Source organism: Empidonax traillii, unplaced genomic scaffold (genome assembly GCF_003031625.1).
Source record: "Empidonax traillii isolate 1590-97213 ecotype Southwest subspecies unplaced genomic scaffold, ASM303162v1 scaffold434:size946695, whole genome shotgun sequence".
NCBI lineage: Eukaryota > Metazoa > Chordata > Aves > Passeriformes > Tyrannidae > Empidonax > Empidonax traillii.
This window is the reverse complement of record NW_020955627.1, coordinates 525,424-550,841: the sequence shown is the minus strand read 5'-3', so window position 1 is coordinate 550,841 and position 25,418 is coordinate 525,424.

Genomic DNA, 25,418 nt, shown 5'->3' with positions numbered 1-25,418 from the left:
CCCCCCTCCTTTGGTCTCCCCCCTCCCAGCATCGTCCTTGTTCACAAGCCTCCCCACTGTTCTCCTACTCCGACCATCGTTATCTAAAATCCGCCCTTCTCTTTGCCCTCGGGGGCCATTTTGGGACCCATAGGGCGGTGACTCGTCCCTAATCCCTTCAGACTCCGCGTTTTTCATAACTTTTCTAGCTTCCTCAGCCAATTCCCCCCACACAGTTTTAGTCCACTCTTTTTCCCCCACAGACGAATCAGAGTTAGAAAGTTGAGGAGGATCGTTCCCCTCTTGTGTGTGCTGCAGCACGGCAGCATCATGGCAGCATCATTAGAACCTGGGAGGGGCGGGGTTTGTGTAGCCGCACCAATTCCCAGTTTAGGAACATCTCATAAGCAACTTTCAGCTGCTTTCCAAGTTTCTTGCTCCGACCTTGCTTTTCGCAAGGCTTGAACTACTTTTCCCCACACCTTGAGGTGGGAACCGTGGCCTGAAGACATCGTTTCCTCAGTCAAGGCTTTAGTACACTTATCCCACACATCAGGGTGGAGAATATCCACTGCTTGTTCAATAACCTCGATTTGCAAGAGTCTTGCTACAGCAAGAGTAAAATCTTTGGCCTTGCAATCGATACCCCACTGATTATAAACCTCTGATACAACCTTCATGAGGGATTCCATCTTCCTTGTTGGTCTGGGAGCATCCTCCCCGCCAGACTGGTCCCACCATCTGGCCCCTCTTTACCCGAGCTCAGGCGAAATCCCGTCCTGGAGTCTGGCAAGTATTCCGGGCTACACGGAGACCTTGAACATGTCCAGGTTTCAGCACCACTTGTTGCGTGACGGCCTGGTCCGGGAAGAGCACAGTGACTACCCCTTAGTCACTCGGGCCACTAACTCACAGACACCAATGTGGTGGATGGTAAATGGCGTTTGTTAGTTTGTAACATAACCTTTTATAGTGCTTGATTGTATCGTCATTTCCATCTGCTTACGTTGTATCTAAGCTACTGTTGGCTGTCAGGCACCGGAGGGGGGGTGGGGGTGGTCCCTTTCTTTCCGTACATCCTGAAAATCTTCCGGTCGCCAAACCCTATCTACTCACAGTGGAGTTCATAAAGAAGATACTTTTACCAAGCCTGCACAGGACAAGAGGGGAATCCGGCTGGAACTGCAAGCCTGGTGTCCATATCAGTGGAGTGTTTCCCTGATGGTGAGTTGCTGAAGTGGCCTGTTTGCTAAATAGCACTGACTGATGATACTTGCCCTTTTCTGCATGGGTCACTTCTGTGGATGCTCCACAGTCTCTCCAAAAGCAGTGGTTAGCTGTCCATGGTTTTTAACTCAAGAGGCTGAATCAGTGTGGTTTGCCCAAAGCTGTAGCTTTGTGTTGCAACTGGCATGAGAAAATAAAATTTTGGCTCTGTATAAGTGCCTGGGACTTTTGCTGTTGGCTGTAATGGAGCTAAGATTTTACCCAAACAATTTGCTGGGTCCTAGTGTGGATCATTGCTAATACCCTCCAGAGAAGCTCTGCCAGAACATACTTAATTTATGAAATTGCTTAGTAACAGTGAGTTCCTCTATTGAGCTGCAGTTTCAATCTGCCTAGCAGTGACATGGTTTAATTGTATATTGTGTGGGTTGCTTGGTGTGACGAGCTCTCCTGTAGGAAAAAAGTGCTTCTCAGCTGGGTGATGAATGACATCCCATTTGCTAATTCCTCTTGAGGCTTTGAAGTGAACCTGCTGACTTGGAAGCAGAACTCCAGGTGACCCAGAGTATCATCTGTACCACGTATCAGGGTGTTGGGAAACCCCTCTGCAGGTATTAACAAACATGCTGGTCTGGTTCTGAAGTTGTGGTTGCCACTTTTAACAGGCTCCAAAGAGTGTATTTTTTACCCAAGTAAATGGGTAAAAAATGATGACTCCTATGCCACCTCCTGCCCTCTGACAGTGTTCATCTTTTAGCTAGAATCATATCCTTAACCTGAATTCTAACTCCTGATCTCTTAAAATGGGAGTTTGTTCCTTTTAGTCCCCAGCAAGGGTAAAATATGATCAGTGTTTGCTTCCTCTTGTTAACAGGTATGGTAAATGAATAATTCAAATAATTTAATTACCTGTGTGATTAAATTACTGGGATTTTAACCAGTCCCATGCAGTTTCCTGCTGAATTTATGTTTTTTTTTCTAGCAGAGCTCAAGTTACATGGTACTGTGTTGCATATGAGGAAAACTATGCATAGTCATATAAATGAGATTCAGAGTGAACTAGAGAGTACAGAAATGTCGTATCAGTATATGAATAATAGATGGTTTCATTTTTTATTAAATATATTGGCCACCTATCTCTCAGCACCCTGGAGGGCAGAATGTGCAGCTGCAACATATAAGGATGCCTTAAGCAGTTTCTATTAAATACAAATAATCCACACTGTCCTTCTTTTTACACAACACACCTCGCCTCGTACCTGACTGCCGTGACAGGTTGTTGTGCAGAGTGTGGTAATGGAGCCCAACAGCTTTGTGTGGGGATTTGACCACAGCCATGGGGCTGACACGACCCTCAGCAGCAGTTGTGGCTGTTCTCTGCAAGAGCTGCTTATCCATGGAGAAGGCAAACCCTGGGTCATGCCTCCCTCCTGCCTAAAGTGTCTTCCTGGAGGACACAGGGGCTTAAACAAGACCCCAGCAAGAGTAATCACAGAGCACTGCAGTACATCTGAGTGTGCACTGAACTGAGTGGGTTCTCACCATCCATTTCTATGTATAGACCCCTCAGAAATGTGTCGGCATGAGGCGAGATTAAACACAGACACGGAGTCTGGTTCCTCAGTGTAACAAGGATCATAGCTGTTGAGTTCTGCCAAGCAACAATCAACTTAGTGAGGGTGAACAGCATGATTAGCTCTATTTATATTATTGTTTTGAAGAAAAGCTGACAGGCTGTCTGCACTGTTGTGATGGAATGAAAAAAAAAGCCAGCCTGGCCAAGAGAGAGTCCATGCATGAGAAGTACCTCAAGCACCGATTTCACTGGTAGAGCAAGCATAGAAATTGCTCCAAGGAAGTTACTACTCCTCGTTTTAATTTTCAGAGTATTCATCCCATTGCATTCTGATCCCATGAAGATAGGACTAAGGTAAAGAGACTGCAAATACTCTCCCACTGGGCTCCTCTGATAGGTAAGTATGGCTGATTTTGGAACTCAGTGCTGTCTGAGGCACCAGGCTGGAGACTCCAAAGGATTTTCGTGGCTGCCAAAGGTGGTTCTGTCAAGAAAAGAGAATTCTGCACAGTTCTGTGGTTCTGCCTCAGTTCTTGTGGTTGCTTCTTCCTGAGTGTTGTGAGGACACATTTGATTGTTTCATGGGTTTTCTATTACTGGGAGATGGATATTCTTCTAATAAAATACATGTACTGAAAAACCACTGCCACTGTATGGCTGAAGTAGCAGCTGTTTGTGGTTGCAAATCATGCCTGTCACAGAAGGAGTGCTTATGCTCATCTCTGCACTGATTAGGCTGTGTTACCCTCTCACTTGGCTGTCTGTTCTGTAGCTTCAGGATGCAGCGGTTTTTCAGAGCTTCAGGATCTTGCCTTATATCTTCAGCTTCTGCTTTTGGTAAACAGAAATCTCACTTAATGGTGATTCTGGATTCCTCTTCTTCCTCTCACGTGCCCCTCTTGGGGAGTTGTGGGTGTGATCTGCTGAATTAGGAAGTGTGGATACCAGACTCCTCTGTTGATAGATATTCCCACAAAGCATGGATCATGAGATTCCCTTACTGTTATTTTTCTTTCTTTAGATACAGTTTTGTGTAAAATGTTTTCAAACAGATTTTGAGCAAATTTTTCAGCCATTCAGGGTCAAATTACTGAATCAAGGCCCAAATCCTGATAGAAAATTCTGTAACTGTGCTGCAGGTTGGGGAAGACACAGAAAATGTGTGGCGAACACATCCGAGATATGGTAAGAAAAAGAGAGTATTGCTTTGTTTGTAAACTAAATACTCAGTTTATAGCTTCATGGTCTTGCTCTGTTTCTAATTTTAGGAGAGGGGGAAAGATTTAATTTGCCTTTACTTTTTATTTGGCTATGGAGCTGTAGTTGACTTTTAACTCTGCATTTTACTTCTTGACATTATTGCTGCAGGTAAGTATAGCACTGGCTACATGTCAAGGGATATGTGCTAGTTTATTTTGTTTACCATCTTTGTGGCTTTCATCCAAGGTCACTTGTGTCATGGGACACCTGTGTCCAAGATGTATTCTGCTGGAGGAGATTGCCTAACAGGACATCAGTAGTTCAAAACTTAAAGAATTTCCAAAGCCATATTAGAGCACTGGGAAGCATTTAATCCTTTCCTGAATGGTTTCCATTTCACAACATAGCCTTGTGCAATAGCATTTTCTTACTGTTTTTTATAATATCCCCCTCTTGGTTGAAGAAAAATTGGGGGGAAAATTATCCGCTGTGGATATGACCTTTAAAGATACACAGGTGAGCACTAGGATGTGGAGTGCTAATGGGGAGATAAGGAAAAAAATACCTGATTTTAAGCACCTAATTTAGATTAGGAGGCTTATCTTAGGTTATTGTAGGAAAGTGGGGGATAGCCAGAGTTATGTTCCTAAGTCATCAGATGCTCTAAATCACCGTCTGGCAAAACCTGCTTCCTTCTCACCTTAAAAAGCAAGCCCGGGGAAATGAACCATCCGGATTGGGTGGGGAATTCTGCTAATGTGAGTGCAGCATCAGTGGTTTATTTGGAGAGGAAAAAGAAACACTCAGAAGGATTATAACCTACAGTAATTAGAGAAGAAAAATCTCCCCTTCTAGTTTGCTGATTGTGTGCAAGTGTATAGTTACTTCTGCTGATGCTTGTGCATAAGAGAGATTCTGAAACATGAGTAATTTGATGTGTATTCTTTGTCTTGCTATGGTAAATTATAACCTTTCCTTGCCCAGGAGCTGAGCTGTAGCTCTTCTTCTGATTTAAAGTTTGTTATGTTGCCTTAATTTCACCATTTATTGTGACTTTTTGGTGCTTTTTATTTTTGCTTTTTACTATGGATGCTCTAACACATGAACTGATAGTACAGCATTCAGGAAACTTGTCAGGGGGCATTCGAGTCAGCACTTCATCAGTGAGTGCTATGACAGATAATCTATGAATGTCAAAGTTGTAAGACCTCGAAAAAAGGCCTTTGGCAGGAAGAATTTGGAAATCCTCTGAACAGAAGCACCTAAAGGTGTGCAAGATTATGAGTGTTGAGTGAATGTGTTGAGCCCCTGGGCATGTGGGGGGTGTCCAGATCCTGGGCTTTGTGGTGGCCATTAGCCTATCCTTTAGATTTAGGGGAAAATCCTAAAGAAAGGAAACATATGCCCCTTGGAGGATTACGTTACAGAGCTGAATGTTCTAACAATTTCTGTTACTATCCATGCTTGAAAACTTAGAACCACCAAACAGTTTGCTTTAGAAGGGAGCTTAGGAGGTTCCTTGTCAACCTGCTGCCCAAAGTGTGGTCAGCTCGGAGATCAGAGAAGGTGGCTCAGGATTTTATCGTGTCAGTCTTGCAGCTCTTTCTGTAGGATGGGCAGGGGGAACTTGCAGAATAGCTTGGCTGGCCTATGTGGGCAGACATGATTAGGAGGGCAGGTGTTTGACTTGTTCAAAATGTGATAATGGCAGTAATCTTGAATGAAGTGGCTCTGCTTCAAACAGAGGATAATTAGAGTTTGCATTTGAAAGGAAATGAACAGGAAAAGCAATAAGCATTAGGCATGAGTCCCACTACCCGTGCAGTTTTTAACTCTGGAAACTTGCTTCAAGTAGCATTGGCTTCAATTGCAAGGGTATGTCACTTCCTCAGAGCAGTCCAAAAGCTGAAGCATGAACTATAGAGTTCTGTGGTATCTGGGGGAGGGGAAGGTGCAAAAGAAGAACCTAAGTGAGAAACCAGTCACTGTTCAGATTGCAGAGTGTCAGCAGGTGTCTGGTAGGTTCTGCTTGCTGAGGGAAGCAGGTGGCTTATTATTCACAGGAGAAAAGAAGCATCTCACTGGCAAAAGATCTAAGCATAGGAGAAACAGATGAGTGGAGGGGTCTCTGGAGGTTTTGAGGAGATGGGCTATGACCTCCATGTTCTTGAACTTTTCCAAGATGACAGGACATACTGGTGAAGGAGAAAAGACTAGACAGGGAAATACCGGGTTTTGAGGGTTGTGAAATGCACCTGCAGTCATTTACTTTGTGTAAATTTTTTATTGCTGGGGAAAGTATAAGCACATTCCTGACCCTGGAACTTTGCTTCAACATAGTATGGAGCTGCACAACCAGCACAACTGTGCCTTCCAGACTCCAGCTTTGCTGTCAAACTTCAGCTTCTTTGCAGTGATCCATCCATGAGAGGTGCAGATATATACTGAATATATTTGTGTAATGTATAGTTTGTATAATGTATTGTCTCTTTATGGATGTACTGCAGAGGCAGAAAGGAGAGGCCAGGCTGTGGGAAGGTCTAGATCGCAATGTGGCACTGAGGAAAAGGGGACATGCAGGTATATGCAAGCTTAGGGAGAAGTTAGAAAGCTATTAATGCAGCTGCAGAGCCCATGTTTTCTCCAGTTTAGAACATATTTGTAACTCTCTCCTAGATCCTTACTGTCGCTTGTGGGGGAAATACCTTCCCGATGATACCAAAGCTAGGTCACCACCACAGGGGCCAAAGCCTGCCGTGTTCAGGTCCAGCTCTGCCCGTAGACCCCCGAGCTCAGCAGTTCCTCCAGCGGCTCCTCTTCGTGCGGGGTCTTTGCCTGCAGTTCTTCTCCGAGGGACACACCCAGGGGACGCTGCTTGGAGATGCCTGGCCTGGGCGCTGTGGCGGTGTGTAAGCCATCCTGCCAGCTGTGTGGCAGGGAGGGAGGGAGGCAGGGATGGATGGAGGCGGCTGCCCTCGGAGCTGGGACACGCGTGGGCAGGGCGGGCTCGGCCGCGCCGCTGTCCGCGGTGCTGACCAGGGAGCTGCTCCTGGCACGACTGGCGGGGTTTCTGCTTGGTCTTACAAAGATTGGCTGCTTTATAATCTCTCTGTCTGTAATATCCCTGTGTCATTTCTCAAGCGGCGTGGGCTGCTGGGACCCAGAGATTCTCACCATGGCAAGTAACTGAATATCTCCGGCTAGAGCCACGCTTCCTATTTCCTTGCAGAAAGGTACTGTTACTGAAATAACTGTCTGCTAAACTGAGCACAGTGGGGAGTCCTCAGGAAGATGATTCTTCTGAGAATGGCTGTGAAATTCTACTGGAAATGGCTACACCAAAGCAAGGAGCAACTCTGCTTCTGCCATCCCAGCACGTTAATTAACAGAGCTGCAAAACCTGAATCCTTAAAAGCCTGACTGGGCTGATATAGCTGAGCTTCTGTATGCTCTTGATTATGATACTTGATTGCCTAGAACTGCTTACAGTACCTAAAAATATCTGATATATTCAAACTATCAGTGACACATCCAGCACATAGGACTGGGTGCCACCCACTGGCTGAAAACATTTTTTTTCACCATTTGCCTGACTTGCTACAGGAGCCAGAAGGCAGGAGAGAGGCAGGGCTGTTGCTGAAAGAGTCTCCCTTCCTGCTTATCTAACATGTTGAATTAGTTTGTAGTTCAAAGTTTTGTATTCCTAGCAGCTCTTTGTGACATGTGATTATTTAAATTGGTGTAATCTCTCTGGTGGTGTTAAAGATCTGCCTTGAGTCTAGCAGTTCCTAGGAAAGCTGATAGCAAAAGGCATTTCTATAGGTTTCATTACATACTTCTGTCACTGTGGTTTGGTCTACAGCAACCTTTGGGTCCATGAGAAGATCATGTTGGGCTCAGCTGAACCATTCTATGGGTTACCAGCATTTAGAAATTTAACATTTTTAGAGTAAGATTTATTTTTTACTGTGCTGATGTGTTCTTGGATCCCTCTGACAGTGTGTATGGCAGGCTCACAGAAAAAACCTCAGCACCCACCATCACCTCGATTCCCTAGGCCAACTGAACATCCAAGGAAGGAGTATGTGAGAGGAGATCTCTCAATACATGATTTCTGATGCTGTAACTTCTATCAAGCATCCCCTTTGGCAGCTCTTTGAAAAGCCCTTGTTAGTAGACCAGGACACTTTTTCCTCCTGCTCCTACCTTTATCTTGTGTTGGGACAGGTTTCTATTTAATTCAGGGAATGACAGAATGCCTTTATTCAGAGTGGCAAAACCTTGGTTGTAAGGGTCACAAGGTTTGAGATATCAAAGCCTTTCATATATAAGAGCTTTTTTTTCTCTGTGTATTGTTCCTTTCACTCACAGGAAGGAGATGAAGTTTCATCTACAACAATCTTACTTTCAACATAAGGGTTTGTCCTCAGGATTATTGTTAGCATGGGGCATTTTTGTGTTACATATTAGAATTCATGTGATTCTAAAAACCTCTGCTTCATTCTTCCTACATATTCAAATAATGGCTGTACAAAGAAGGCTACTCCTCTTGCCTGTGCCAAGCAAGAACTCATTTCTGCAGCTGATGTACCACCCAATCTTTGCTTGCGGGACTATATTCTACATAGGGAGAATCAACTGTAGAGGAAATGCTCCAAGAGTCGAGTACAACCATCTATAAACCTGCAACAAAGTGCAGAAAGTGTTACTCATTAGAAGTCGTGCCTGGGGATGTGTGACATGTATAATTTTTCAAGAATGAAGTACCCATGATTTTTTTTTTTTTTAAATATTTATCACCTTAAGAAGATCAGGTCAGTCAGATCTTAGCTAGCCATTAAGATGATTTTTATTCTGTATGTCATCAATTTCTCAAATGGTTGTTCCCAGAAGGCTAAATTTTTTTGTTAGGTTTGATTGCATGAAGTGACAGGCACAGGTTCAGTTTCTCTCTTCTTTGCAGTATTCAAAACTTAATTGATGGTGGTTGCAGGAAGATGCCCAATACCTTTAAATACCAGAATATTTACATTAAGTCAAATATGATTGTCAGGCCAGCATATTCTGTCAAGTGGAAGAGAGCTCCATTAAAACAGAGCAATGTTTGTTATGTCCCTATTATGAAATACTAGTTTTCTGACCTGATTATTCATATGGAGATTTTAGAGAGAGACATATCTTTTCCAAAGATATTCATTGCCTAATTTTACTGGTCTCTGGTACAACTAGACCCTGAGGAAACATCTTATATGGTTTTTCTTCCCTGTAAAGCAGGAAATTGCCAATTTTGCATTAGCAAAGGAGGGAGAGTTTGATGGAGCTCTCTCTATGCTCCACTGGGATTTTTAGTTATGTTGTAAATTTGCCAGTGGCTTCTGCTGCCCAACAGAATCCCCACCCTAAGACTGTGTGGCAAATGTCACGATTTTGGAGAATGCATGTAGGTAATGTCTCTGTTGTTAAAGAGGCAATGGATTAGCTGTGGCAGTTTATTTCATCCTAATGAACAAGGGCAAGACCCTGACCTACCTAATCTAGTTGGTCCTGCTTGGAGCAGGACATTGGATTAGATCACCTGCAGAGTTCTCTTTCAGTCTAAATTATTCCCAGGTTCCAATGAAGCTGCCTGAGCATACAGCCAGAAACAAAGGTGCTTTGTACAACCAGTGCTGCTGCAGCTGCTCTTGGGCAGAAGTTTGCCTCTAAGTGCTTCCTTCATTTCTTCTGGGAAGTTTGGAGGCATTCAAGAGATACAGTTTTTGGGACTGTGCTGTGGGGGGCAGTCCTGCATCTTTATTGGGATGCAGAGTTCACATGCTCCTTTCCACTGCTTCCAGACCAGATAAATCATGCAAGACTTTAACCTTTATTTTGTACAAATTGTCTTTTTCAGCGCTGTGTGTCGTGAAACATCCCTGTAAACAGGCAGGAACTGAAAGAACTGGAGTTCCTTTGAGTTATATGTAAACCAAGTTTGAGCACAAACAGTGACATTTATAGAGGCAAGTGGCTTGTTGAAGAGTATGCTCAACTGCAAGCCATGGTACTAAATGTCAGTCTGGAAATGCCATAAATCCCATCTAAAAAGTGCTCACGTTGTTTTATGTTTTAACATGTTAGCCCTAAACTCCTGACATGAGAAAAGAATAAACAGTGTGGGTGGCATAATTGTTAATTTTTTATATCCCAAACATATGCCTTTAGCAATCAGGACCTCATAAATTTTCCCTCGATGCTTGTCAGCGTTGCTTTGGTTTCCAGCTAGGGGCTTTGAACTCTGCTGGCCCTTCTCCAGAGCTGTCATCTTGCCTGCACTGATGTCTGCAGCTTTGGGGGTCTAGTGAAAATGCTCCTGTGAAAAAAGCACAGCTTCTATTGGAGAAAGACAGAACTTGACAGGTAGGAATGAGACTTGTTCCCATTTTAAATGGACCTTTTTTACTAAGAACCCTCTCCTTTGTACTCCCACCCCTGTCTCAAGCTGTGGTTGTCCTACAGTTTGGTTCTTTTGGGTTTAGCGGTTTGCAGCCTGTGCTGCTCCCATACTCATTTCTTCCACAAGTTTCCCACCTGATTGGGATTTGGAAATTCTGCTCATCCCCTCCAAAGGACTCTGTGTTCCCAGTGTCACCAGATTTCAAAGCTGTTTGCTTCAGAGGCCCATTCTGACCTGCAGAAAAGCCTCTGCAAAGCCTGCTGGAGATGGGCTGCTGCAGGCCTTGCAGCAGGCGGTTCTTCTTCTCAAGGAAGAGGGTTTAAATCTGTTTTGATTTCATACAACTTTGCTGTTTGTTTTGCCACATTTCTTTCTTCTTATTTATTTATTTATTTATTTTATATTTTTTTAAGCCTCACTGATATTGCCCAGTATTCAAAGCCTTTTGACTACTATTTCCTGCAGGCTGAGGTCTGATAAATCCTCAGCAGTGCCTCCACAAGTATCTCCTGCAGTGTGACTTTCGCCTTGCTCCATTCAGGCCCTCATGGCTGTTCTCACAACAGGATGAAGCTGCTCAGAACTCACCCAAGGAGCCAGAACAGCAACATCATCCCCCTTTCCCCCAGCATGAGCTGACTTAATGCTTCAGACTGGGATGTGAATGCCAGCATGAGAACATCTGCTGTCCAACTGGACTCTGCTGTGAGTAGCAGGTCTGGGCTGATGCTCTGGCAGTGCCTGGTGGGGATGGCGTGGCCGGTCAGCCTTCCCCAGCTCTTACAGGCCACAGGGTCACACCCTGCTGGCTCCTATCCCCCTAGCCAGATGAAACTTGGCCTGGGAAGGTTTCTGCTCACCTCACAGCAAGCACCTTTCCTTGGGGTTTTGGGAAATGGCTTTCCCTTACTGAAAGTTCACAAATGCAGCTCTTATTTGGGATGTTTCTGCGGGACGGAAGTGGGATATGGGGTTGTTTGCACAGCCCTAAACGCGCTCCCTCTGAAGTCTTTTTTCCTCCTTTTGCCTAAATCAGATTTCACCTTGATAAGTCTAACCCTGTAGCAGACCCACCACGGGGATGTATGTCATCTTTATGGAGAAAGAAAAATTGCAGGAAGAATGATGTAGTGCTGCAGCTTTTCAGTGTGGTAAATTTAAGGTACTCGATTTACACCATTATAACTCTTCAAAATGGTCTAAGAAAAACACCTCTGAAGCCCAAACTTTGCTTACTTCTCAAGTGCAAAGATTAACCTTTTGTGAAGTCTTCACATTAAACCTAGCTGCAATTTGGCAGGAGTTTAGGGAGGAGAGAAGGAAATGGTCTGGAAAGAGGATCATGATTTAAGAAGCTGTTCTTAAACAAAGTGGCCTCATGCTTTTATTTCTTTTTTATCCAAACCTGTCTTTCAGAGAGCATTTGTTGGCTATCAAAGCACATTTATTTAGACCTTTTTTTTATGTGACAAAGACCTTGTCAGCCAGTTCCTGGCTTTTAACTGCTTGATTCTGCAACCTTAATATTCTCTTAACATTGGTTTGTATACAATTTCCTACACTTAGTCTTAGGAGCAAATTGAAAAAAACCCAGCTTTCCCACCATATGGAACCATATGTACCCTCACAGGAGTCAGCAAAATGGCTGAGCTATTTAGGCTACGTAGCAGAGACCTCCACTTGAGTTAACAGTGTGCAGCCTGAAGAGGGAGCAGCGCTGAAGAGCTGTTTGCTCTGGCAGGGTGGTCTGCAGCCCACGACTGTCAGTGGCTGTGGCGAGCAGTCAGCAGCTTGCTCGTCTGCAAGAGTTGTGTTAAACATCAAATTAAAGGCAAGTTAAAGGTGGGACATCCTGTTTGAAAAACAGAGGGTGTGCTGTGGGTTTGCAATAAACCACTGGGCTACAGGGTTTGGGAATCCCTGGTCTGTGCAGCCAACCGCGAGAAGAAGGTGGGCCACCTTCTTTGCTAGGGAGCTCTTCAGAGGGCTGGGTCTTGTCACCAGGAGTGAGGTGCCCGAAGGAGAGGTGCCACCTGCACACACTGCTGGTTTGCCTTATGCCACAATGATCCCCAGCAGCAGAGAACCACAGAAAATCCTTGCTTGGTCCTTGGCTCTGCTTTAAATTGGTGGTGAGTTGTTGGACGTTTTAACTGCAGAGGCCTGATCCAGCCTAAAGGTTGCTGTTTCTTTGTTGTCTAAAGATTGCTCATGCACCAAGTACATAGTTCTGTAGTATTTTCTTAGATGTGAGCAGCTGAAATTAATGTAGCCCTACCTAAGCAAAGACAATAGTAGGGATTTTTTGGCAGTGCTAACCAGGGCATTGCCAGTCGCTGTTTATAAAAAAACCCACAAAAGCCAAATCCAAAAGCAAGACCAAAAAAACCCCCCAAACAAACAAAACTTATGGTAGCTTTCTCGTTCCCCTTTTCTGTCCCTCTCCAAAGTCTGCTGCTTGCCCATATTACCTGACTGCTGCTCTGTGGCGCTCTGAACTCAGCCAGCCTCTGTTGGCTGAAGCTTGCAGAGCAAACACAACGTGGTTGTGTCGCAGAACACTTGCAGCATTGATCAGCTCCTTGTAAATGGTGTTAAAAACACCCCCTGTGGGTTTGCTGCGTGCCTTGTGCGAGCACAGGCATCTCCCGTCACACCTCTGCAGGCACTCATGGGTAGCCAAGGGGCTGGTGCACAGTCAACAGCTGGGTGTGAACTGCTGGGTTTGGGCATGTCTCTCTTGGTCTGTGGACAGATCTCCAAGGCAGCAGCACATCCACTCCCGGGATACTGCTTCCTTTCAGTGTTTTGAAGCCTTGCTTCAAAGCTTCAGAACTTCTAAGCAGGCAGTTGGAGCCTTTCTTAGTATTATTGATACACTGTGGTTTTCCCTCAATTCATCCGCAAAATGGATGGACTAATTTTCCTGGAACTGTCTGAAAAATATTTAGCCTGAGGAAAGCATATTAGAGGGAAAATTTCTGCCTGAACACTGAATGTTTGACAGTTGCAAACAACTGAAATCGGGGTGTTGTAAAAGGGAGTATGAGGCATATTTAACTATGTCATCTGTGCCAGGTGTCTGCCTGTACTACTAACATTTCTGCTTGGATGCACAAGTAGTATGTGCAAGTCCATAATATATCCTTTCCCTTTAGGAACCAGCTTTATTCTGGTAAAACTCATTAAAGTCTATGGAATTACAAGATCATAAATCTAATATAACATAGGAAAATCAGACCCTGTGGATGTGCTCTGTGTGTGGTATCAATCTATTTGCAGTGTATATATAAATAAGATTTGTGGTGAAATGAGAAAAACAAGCTCCTTGTATATCATCTAGGAATGAGCTCTATGCTGTGCTTAATATTTTCCAGAGACAAATGTGGTGACAGACTTATCAGAAACGCTGGCTGAAAGGAAGCTGTTGGTCCAAACATCCTCATCATCCTTTATCCTAAAGCCAAAGCAAAAAAAAGACACGTCCCAGTGGGTGTGGGCCATGGTAACATTACGTATTATTATTATTATTATTATTATATTCAGATGTTGGTTGTGTTTACAAGTACAGTGCTGGCAGACAGGCTCTATTAGAACTGCCAAAGCTGATCATCTATCCCAAATCTGATCATATTACTGAGAACACAGTCTGGGATTTTACAGGGGCCAGCCAGAGACAAATTGACTCTTTCTTCCTCGCCAGCTCATCTTGCCGTATCTGTTTCAGACTGAGACACAACATCTATTTCATTGAGCCTCCACCACTTGTTTTGGATCTTTCTGGGTGGTTGTCAGGCAGAGACCAAGCAAAGTGAGTGGCTTTGTGCTAGGGAAGGGAACAACACGCAGGTATCCTTATGGAATTGACAGGTAAGTGAGTTTACTGCATGTGAAAGATGAACAAGGGCTTGCCCTCCCATTTTGGCCCTTTTTTTTTTTTTTTTGGTAACAAAAGGGGTTGGGGAGGAGGGGAAATTCCTGACAAGCTAGTGTATGTCGTTTCTCTGTGGTTAGACTGATTATTTTTCTGTCCCAAGGACAGTAAGCCAACAGCACTTTCATGGTATACTTTTCATGCAAAGAGTGAAGTGGGCCTAAACTGGGACAAAAGACATCCTTCAGGCAGACCTAGTTGTCAGCACAGCAGTGAGTTTCCCCTACACAGACTTTGTTTCCTGGATTTAATGGCTCACTGAGTGAAAATGAAGAAATGAGCAGGTCGGTTTGCCCTATGGAGAGAAGGAGAGATGCTCTTTGGAAAGCAAGGTAGATATTCTGATTATATACAAGCAGAGCCCAGGAAGAAGGAAATGGCCATGTGCTAGAGGATTATTCTGAGGGGAAACACTGTAGGGTAAGTAGTGGAGCAAAACTACTTGATTCTGACTCCAAAAGAAGGCCTGTTTTCTCCTCTAGGAATGATTCCTTACAAATGAATATCAAAGACTCTCAAAAGTCAGCAGAAACCTTCTAACTCCTGCTTATTAAATCTCTGGACAGGAGCTCTTGGGACTCTGTGACAGCAGCATTCTCCTGTCCCACAAAATAGGGAGATTTCAAAGCCTCCCCTTTTACCCAGCTGGGTAAGCAAGGACACTGGAGTTGGTTGGTCCAGCCCTAATTTAGGGAAGGGGATTTCCCATATCCCAGCTGACTGCCAAAAACTTGGTCATTGAAGCTGTCTGTGGCAGCATCTCTTTGTGCTGGCAAGAGCTGTTGCAAGTGGAGGTCTGATAAGAGAAAGAATTTGTTTTGATGAAGATGAAATTTATGTTCGTGTTTTTTTTTTCTTTGGTGTAAACTACTTGCAGACATCCTGGGGTTTCAAGGAAACTGAAATCGCTTTTTTATTGGCAAAATTATTCATTGCATCCTACCCTGCTTTGTACAGTGCTTCTGAAATAAAGAGCCTTGGAGAGGGGCTGTGGCTTCAGGCTCAGCAGGACAGAGTCTCAGGAGCAGGCAGCCAAAACCAGCTTCGTCTCACAGCAAAGAGATGCCATGGGAGATAAGAATCTGCTGAATCCTGACATTAGTGGGAGACAGATGTCAGGAATCTGTTTCTTGCAGAGATGAGATCTACCTTGGATGAGTGCAAAGGTCTTCTGACACACAGCTTTGCAGGGTGTCCCGGATTCCTGAGCACCACAGTTGGTTGTCCCTGACATTTGTGGAGGCAAGGCTACCCAGTGGAGCCAATGCAGGTTTTCTGCCAGTTCTTTCACAGCAGTAAGATTGTGGATCCAAAGTGCTTACTCTATTTTAAGCTCAGGAAAAACTGTGATCTTGCTTTGGAAGTGGTGGGATTTTCCCACCCTATTCAGCTTCACAGCCATGAGTGCGTGAAGGCCTGGGAAGAGGAAGAGAGGAGGATAATCCAGAGCTGCTGCCCCTCAAGATGATTTCTTGCTGCTCAGTCAAGTTGTCAACCTGCTCCTTTGGATGGGCAAGTCCTCACAGTTGCTCTTCCTGCCTTCCAGGTCTCAACGTTGGCAGCTGCCCCACATTTCCCTTCAAGCTGGTAAGTTTCCTCTAATTTTCTTTGGCTTTTGATAAGCATATGCTTGACTCTTTCTAATGGATTTAATAATTGATTTGTAATGATTTACTGCATGATATTTCAACACGATGTGATAGATAATCCAAAGGGGCTGAGTAAAAGCCACTGATGTGTGTGCAAGAAGAAGGTGTAGATAGTGCAGTCAGCACAGTTCATGGAGAGGAACCATTTTCTCCCTTGGTGTAAGCGATAGGTATTTAGGTTTTGCATGACTAAAAACTCAGCAGTACCTTCTCTCTAACTCTTGCCTAGCTGTTGTCTTTTTATTTGAATGAATAAGCAGTTCTGAAGAGTAAATATAGCTGTTAGATGTTTTCCTTTCTTTTTCTCCCATGGACAAATGCAGGGAAGCTCAGCTTGGATGTTATTTTTAGCAGCTCATCTTTGCTGCCTGACCTATGTGACTGAGTTAAGGTCACAGGAAAGTGCATCTTTTGATGCGCTTCATGCACATGCTAATAATTCTGATCTCTGGGACAGAAGGTAGAGATAAAAAGGCACCTTAATTCTACTAGTCCTTGCTAAAGCTTCTCAGAGGAATTCTATAAGCTTCCTCTGTAAACTGCATCATCCTTTGGTTTCATCTTCAAAAATAAGGGCATCAGCTACGCTGTGAAGGACAGCAGCACAGGCTGTTTTCCAGCAGAAGGATGAATACAGCATAGCTGTCAGTCCTGCTCCCTTCTGAGTTTATACACTACCATTAGGCTGACTATCATCTCTTTTCATGATGTTGCTTCCAGTTATTTTAATTATTGGGAGTAGCTAATATGCTGGAGGGTAAGGCTGCTGTCATTCAGGGGGACATGAACAAGCTGGAGAAACTGGATGACAGAAGCGTCATGAAATTCAAGAAGGCAAAAGCAAAGTCCTGCACCTGGGAAATAATAACTCCTTGCAACAGTAAGATCTGGGGACTGCCTGACTACCAATAAGCTTAAAGTAAAAGGACTTGATGGACATGAAGCTGAACATGAGTCAAAAACGTGCCATTTCAGCAACAAGAGCCAACACACCAGACATGATGAGCAGTAATGCCAGCACAGCTTGCAGGTCCATGGCAGAGATTGTTCTCCTCTGTTCAGCACTTGTGAGGCCACACCTGGAGTAATTCAGCTCCCAGAAAGTATGAAAAAGCATTGATAAACTGGAGCAATGTTAGTGAATGGTAACTCACATGGTCAGGGGGCAGGATTTCCAACACTCAAGGAAAGGCTGAGGGAATTGGGTTTGTTCTTGAGGGAAACTCAGGTGGAACTTTATTGTTGTCTTGAACTACCAAACGAGGGTTACAGAGACAACAGAGGTGCTGAGAGGTACCCAGGTAGAAATTACAAGAGGCACCAGGTATGATTTGTAACAGGGGAAATACCTACTATGTCTGAGGAAAAAGTTTTTCACCTAGAGAGAGTAGCAGAGCTGAAGAGGTGCCCAGAGAGGCTGGAGGCCCTGAACATCACCAAAACTTAACTGTGCAAGGCCCTGAGCAAGCTGAGCAAATTTTTAAGGTAGTGCTGCTTTGAATGGAGAGAACTAAATGTTCTCCTTAACTATTCTATGCTTCACTTTTATTCAGTGTTATCAGTCTTTTCCCAGCTCATCAGATTTCTCTATCAAACTGTTAGATATTCAAGTTGTAGCTGTTCATGGTCCCTTACAAAGGAAATACATGTGGCCTACAACTCATATAGGTGTGGACCTAAGCCTGTGAATACCTAGGCATCTCTTGGTGCTATGCATTGTATATCTAACCCTGCCCTCACTGAGTGCAAACGCAGTGTTCAGTGGCTTCAGAGAGGTTGGCTCTATCACCATTAATATTTATTCTTTATTGACATTATTAGTGCTTTCTTACAGAACAAAAAGTTAACTCTTTACAGAAGTGAGTGCTTTCAGACACGACCTTCTGCCTTACAGCATTGTATGGCTACTCCTTAAATATAAATTTCACAGAAGGTGTGTTCATTTTGATTTTCAATCATAATTGCTGTTTGATTCCCAAAACTGATTTTGGGGAAAAAAATAGCCCTGTTACAGTTCCTGTTCCCTCACTAGTGGTTCCCACTCCTTTACTTGTCTTCCAGTCCCTGCAATAGTAGACAGGAGTGTGGTACATGACTACGGAGAAGATCAGAAGTAGCTGAAAAGGAGCAGGGCTGTGGAATTCTCTGGCAGGTTCCCAGTAAGCCATTGTGCCCCACCATGTGCCCCTGCTCCCCTGAAGAACCCTCTCATCACCTCAGCCGTGCCAAATGTCAGATTAACTGCTTGTGTGGCCCTGATCCAACCGAAAGGGCAAAGCCCTGTGGTGAGAGCCAGCTGTAGGTGGCTGGAGGAGAGCTGGGAACACCTTCAAACTACCAGGAAGGGAGAAGCTGATGGATGCTTTCCCACGTGGGCAGCAGCAGGCAGGTTACTGTTTCACAGCTCTCCTTTCTATCAGACAATTTGTCATTTGCAAAGGCAATTAAAGAGCACACCACAAGAGCCTGCTTTGCTGAGCAGAGGGAGGAGAAGGCAGCTCTTTGAGAGGAGCGTGACCAGGAGCTGTGGGGAGGTGTTGGCATTAGTCCCCGAATGATGTCAGCGGAAGAGCTGCAGCGGAGATGCCTGGAGAACATCAGGCTGCTTATCTCAGCCACAGCTCCTCCTTGCTGAGCTATGGGAAAGGTCACACCCGTGACTACTGCACGAGGCTTCCTGCAGACCCTGCCCAGTGGCTGCAAGTGAAAATGGAAGGAAAAAAGAAAAATGAAACCCGAAGCCAGCGCTGGAAAGAAGGGGAATGCAGCTGTGACGTGTTATTGCAATGAGAACATGTGTGTTTGCCAAATACATCCTGCTCCTTTCCCACTAGCAGATAACAAGCCTTTGCTGTGGCTGTCAGCTGAGATTTTATTTCTCTTTTATCTGATATAATACATTTTTACTTCACGATAATGTGGCACAGCAGTTGAATTTTCAGTTGCAGTGTAAACAGTACCTGCATCAAATGACCAGGACGATATTTTGACACATCTCTAAAGCTCATCTGCTCTCTCGAGTATTTTGGTGTTCCCACATAAAGCCTGAGGAAGATAACAACCTAATGGAAATGCATTCAAGACAAAAGTGTTTTGGACATCTGTTTCTTTGGGATGCATTGGAGTACCAAGAGTAGAGTAAACCTGGGAGCAGGGTAGAGCCTCCACATCCTCAAGTCTCTGAAATCTTTGCAACCCAGTTGCTGTACTGCTCTGTATATTTTAACTGGGTCACTGAGTGAGAGCCATTTGAATGCTTCATGCTCTGCATCTTCCAAGTAATTGCAGTTAAAGGATTCATTTTAATGTTAATTTTCCCACTTACAAGTTTGAAGCTGAGCTTGGAGTTATGCAAAAAGGAGGCATATCTCAATCTGTTTTGAATCTGAAACCAACCGTCAGTATAAAAACAAGCCCACATTATTTACACTTTAAAACTTTTTATGTTGTGCTTTTGAGTTGGTGAAGGACAAAGTTTTCACTTTTAAAAATTACTCTTTAAAAAAAAAAAAAAAGTCGGTAAGTTTTCTGAAGAACCATGAAACAGGATGCTGCTTCATGCATTCATGTCTGAAACTCTGATTGTTTTAAAGAAAAGCAAAGACTGGATGCTTACAATGTTTTATCTGACTCATGTCCCATCCAGCTTCTCAGTTTGTTTTATTCTTCTCTGTAATTTTTTTTTTTTTTGCCATTTTTTCCAAAACATAGCTGCTAAGATTAGTCCTGTTACCTCCAGACACTAGGACTTCAGGAAAATGAAAACCAGGAGAAGTTATGTGATGACTGAGTGAGGTTTAAAGCTGAGGGCTGGGGCTTCAGAGTTCTTCTCCCGGCAGCACTTGAAGTTCAAATCCAAAGGGAGCTTAAGCATCCAGCTCAGGGCATCCTCCCCATATTCTGCCGGTGTAAAAGGGAAATTACAGCTATGAGGAACTTCAGCAGATCTAACCTCTTGACTTCTTTCTCCCAAGCAGCCAGCACAAGTGTTTCAGAGGCTCTGTTTCCCCTCCCAACACAGCCCTGAGGGCAACGCAGCTCCGGGTTGCACTTTCTGTTAAGAGAGTCTGGCAAAGCTCTGGGGCAGCCTTTCATTCAAGTGGGGATGGTTACTCTGTTTGCTTTGCAGGAACCCTGGTAGAGTGTTAAAGTCCTTAGGGGAGAACAGACACTTCCCGAAAGGAAGAAAAGAGGAACAAATTCCATCGACAAAGGGACTTTGTTATGTAAGTAAGTGCTTTTACCAGCTGGACACTGGACCGGGGCAGCCTGATCAGATGCACTTGTTGCCGTGCTGGTGGAAGTGGCTCTCAAGGCAGTGGGACAGCCCTAGTGAGAAGAACTATCAAGAGAGAATTGAAGTGGTCAGTGATGGCAGAGACAGTGGCCAGAGGCACGAGTGGGATTGTTTTCCTTATCTGAAGATAAGGAAAAAGGAGCAGAATTAGATTAGGGATTCAAAGCAAATGGCATTATTTGAATGACCAGGCAAGAAAGGCAGCTTCAGGTGCAAGACAAAATGATAGCTGGACAGTAAAGAAGGCCAATAAGTGAATGATGCAGATTTTATTGTAGAAATATGCAGCAAAAGAGTTTAATTACAGTCATGATTTATTAAAATTAGCTGGGAAGCATCCCAGTTCAAAAAAAGCTTTTTATAGAGGAGGCAGCCCACATATTGCCTATCCAATTAGCAAGATAGATTTGTGAATATAGGAAATGGAAACTGGCAGCCACAGGGTGAATGGAAGAATGTCTATAAATCACATTTTGACAAACAAGGGAGAAGGCTATCTTGGCTTATCACAACCACTCCCCTGTCTGTCTCTTCTTTTTCCAGTCCAGAACTGAGGTGTTTGTCCCCTCAAACAGCTGTCCTGCCTTTGCTTCTTTTGATGCTGTGAAGTTCATCAATATTCATCAGAACTGGAGAGAGAGAGGCAAAGAGAGAGAGAGAGTAATTTTCAGCAGGGGCAGCTGAGTGACACACTGTCAGCACAAACATAGCAACAAAAGCAGATTCTTTGCCTTTTGGCATCTCCCATTGTGGACACTGACCCTGCCACCACTGTACTGCTGCTGCAGGAGGTCTGCCAAGGACCACAAGGATTCAGATGTGATGCTCACACTAATCCTGGCAACTCCAAACAGGAGCTCAGGGAAGTTTAAGCAAGTTTGTAAGGTGATGGGCAGAAGCTTTAGAGGGTGTGCCATTGTGTCTAGATTGTTGGCAAAGGAAAGCTTTCACTATTCTTTAGAGAACTGCTCAACTAGCTAGTTGAATTGTCCTTTGTAAGAAAAATTAGTATGATTATTTAGTTTTTACCTAGAAATTAAGCTTTTAAACCTGTGAACTTCTTTTCCAAAGTTCTGGTCTGACCAGAGCAATTCATATTTTCCTTGCTCTATGAAGGGGCTTCCTAGTTGGTAAAAAGGAGAAAGCATTTGCTCTTGTTTTAGGATTTGATAGTGTTGTTTACATGCTATGTGCATAATTCTGTATTGGGATGAGAGTCTAAAAGCAGCTTAGATCCTGTTTCAAAAGCATCACTTTCACTTAGGGAAAAGGCAGATGTTATGGATTTGCAAACTTCTGTCACCCTGGGAAGAGAAACCACGAATCTGTGTTGGGCAGAGACACCTTACAAGGCTGTACACAAGTCTTCTCAGCGGCAGAGACCAAACCAGCTCTGAAGCCGTGGTTGCACCCAGTCAGTGCTTCCAGTAAGTAGCCCTGTTGAGCTGGGATGGTGAGTTCAGGGGCATCAGGACACTGCTGATCTTCTTGAGCCGATACCTAAGCTGTGCCTGCCTCCCTGGAGGTGTCACACTGTCCCTGTGCCTGGGGCAGCACAGGTGGACCCTGTGCTACCTCTGCACTTCTGACTCAGCAGACTTGTGGTGTTGCATTTAGTGGTGTCACCCCATGCTCACAAGTGGTTCCCTTCAGATTTGAGGCCTGAGATCACTCTGATGGTGTCTGTGTGGGTGGAGGAAGGTGCTACAGGTGGGTATCTACTTACTAGTGCCTGAGGGATGACACAGAACTTGGCTTTTGCCAGGTCTGGCTGATCCACGCTGCCTGTGGCAGATCAGAAGTGATTCCAGACATACCATGCCTGTTCCTTCACCAACTGTAGGCTGCACCCCACCGAGGAGAGGAAAATCTCACATCTGAGCTTAGAGCAGGATAAACACCTCTTGCTATTTCTGTACTACAAGCAATGTGTTTTTTCAGGGGGCCCTCTACACCAAACAAATTAAGATGTTTCTTCAATACAGTCAGTGGCAGTCTATGAATTCTGATTTGCTCTTTGGAGTTTCCTCTGAAACTGTTGTGCCCTCAGGCTGTAGCTCAGTGATCTCAGGTAGATACTGTGGGTACCCCAGAGTCTGAAGTTTAATATGAGATACATACTTGCCTTACAACAATACTCTTCTGCACTTGGAAATCTTCATCAGATGGAGATTTCCATATATCTGCAGCCATCAACACAGAGAAAGGAAAACAGAAATTAACTCCCAAATGGTCAAGTACATCCTTTTTTCCCAGCTGTCTGATATTTAGGAATCTCATTTTGTGAAGGACATGAAAAGCTTCTGGGGTTTTTTGTTTGTTTTGTTTTGTTGGTTCTTTTTTTGTTTTGTTTTGTATTTGTTTTGTTGGGGTTTTTTGTGTGATGAGTTTTTTTTGGGGGGGTGGTGGTGTTTTGTTTTGGTTTGGTTTTGGTTTTTTTTGGTCAAATCCATTTGCCACCAATCCAAACTTGCTATTGGTTTGGGAAATAAATGTGAAAATGACCCAGCATTGCTGAAATTTGCCTGGTTTCATGTCTGAGTTGGACTTGCATTTGACAAATGGGCACTTGCAGCTGATCCAAACCCATTCAAAAGCTCAGCAGATGCTTCTCTGAGCCTCTTCTATGTTTTAAAATGGAAACAAAGCATAAAATCAAGTGCTTTCTGTGCTGTCCTGAATTATGGATTTTATTCTTCTTGTTAAAACACATTTGACACATCTTCTGATTTATCACTTTGTAACCTGATAGAGTGAGTGTAAAATACCAGGTTCTACCCAACAAATAGTGATGGGACTCTTTTCTCTAAGGCTCTGCTCCAATTCTCTTGAATTCAGTAACAACCCCCTCAGAAGGGGTGAACAAGGGCTCTGTGTGTTGCAAGGACCCAACAATGCAAATAAAACTGAAATTAGTCATGGACTTTGAAATCCTCCATACGCTGCATTATGCAGGAGTTCAAACCAGAAGATCTTAACAGTCCCTTATAACCTAAATCTTGATGAAAAAGGGACCCACGTTTTTGAGATTACCCATTAGAGGACTTTTTTACAAGTTTTCTGAGGAGGCAATCCCCCTTTAATTTTCTGGTCTGAAAATATCAGAAAAATATCAGGGATTTTTGGGAAAAAAACCACCAGCCATGAAAACAGTAAAACCATTGCCACCATGCCTGCAGGCTTGCAAAAATAAAGGGAAAATGGGCTGCTGTATCCTAGATATTCCATAGGGTGCTTAGACATAATAATGCACTGATAGGTTTTGCAATTGCCAAGAGTAATCACCTTAATACTGAGCTCAAACCTAAGTGGAAAAAAAAACTATTATTGTCAAGACTGACCTGAATCTGGCAGGAGTTTTTGTTGTTTGTGGCTTATATTTTTGAAATTGTTTTTCAGCTACTAGAACTATGGCTTCTCTGTAAGCTGAGCTCGGAAAATGAAGGTCAATAACAGGAAGAGAAAAAGCTGCTGCAAACTCATCTAAAAGCAGAAGGTTTAAACCTCTGGCTCACAGTGACTTATGAGGAAGCCACTGTCATTTTGTTTGCAGTGATTAAAGGTGAGCATTTTAGCCCTGTGTGGGATTTCTTGCCTTGGAAACCCTTTTAGTTAATTATTACATCTTAATTTATTTTCTACCATAGAATAAGCCTTGCTGTGGGAAGCAGAGCATAGGAAACACAAGATGGTGCTTTTCAGTGGCAAAGCTTTGACTATGGCAACATTTTTCGTGATATTAAACCTCAGAATCCACAAGGGAGGTACCATAATAGCAAAATGCTATTAAAAATGATGGTGTATTTTATAAGAGCTTCAAGCGTCTCTCATAATATTTGCAGATAATCTCAGTTTGCCAATTTGTCAAGTCATTATTCTCCATCTGTGATACCCAGTGATAACCAAATAGATTTTTAATTCATTTTTATCAACACTAGTGAGCTCATCGCTAAGGTGTTGGAAAAAAACCAAAACACAAGCTTTAAAAGCACTGTGAAGACAATATATTGTTGTTCTGGCACGTGCTCAAACCCGCACAACTACCAATTAAAATATTAATGTATTCACTTTAGAAAGACGGGCGATTTGCCTTTGTACACTACTATCCACACATTTTTTGCAATTTTCTTTCTAGGGTTTAGTGGTCATGGGGATGTTTTGTCTGGCATGAAACAGTTTCATGTAATCAGGTGCAGAAACTAAAAGTCTGTGGTTGCAATTTGGCACTCACTCAGACCAAATACCTCAAGCCAGTTATGAGCATGTGGCCTTAGATCCCCAAATGGCAGGCACTTTGCTGACTCTGGAGAGCACAGTAAAAATTTAAACCTTTTCTTTCGTGGCCTGATGCTGGCAGACATGCACACACATCCTTGCCCCTCAGTCTGAGCAGGAGCCGCTTCATCGATCCATCAGAAGTTCCTTCAAGAAACAGGTGGAGAAAGCTAACTGGGAATGAAGGAGACTTCTGTGCTGTGCCTTGAAACTCTGAAGTGCAGTATGGATTTGGACAATAGTGATGTGAAGTAGCACTTCTCACACTGTGCATTAGCACTGAGTACCCAAAAGAAGAGAGCCAGATCTTCCATTGGCACAGCTGTTTGATCAGGTTGAGTGCTTGTAGCATCTTCTTTCCAAACTGCACTATTACAGCTGGACACTAGAGAGCTCCTTTTACCAGAAACAGCTCAGCAATGCAAGGGGAGGCTCCCTTAGAGGTGCCTTTCAAGTATTCTCCCTTTTTTTTGGGGTAGTTTTACTCTTATTTATGTATTATTTATTTATTTATTTATTTATTTATTTTTATTATTTTTTATTTTCATGTTAAAAATTAATATTCTCCAGGGAAAGCTGTCTGTGCCAGAGCGATGGCTGCAGCTGTAACTCCACATCTCCTACCCTCACCAAGGCAGAGATTTTGCAATTGTAACTTGGGAACTAATTATACAATTCCAGAGATAGCAAAAAATAAATCAAATGCTGCCAGCTCGGAAATGATAATTAAGTTTTCCTTGGAATAACAAACATGCTCAATATGTGATTTATTATGACTACTACTGTATTAATGATAGTAATAGCCTGTGTCATGCACCTATGCAGAGAACATGTTTTCGTTTAAA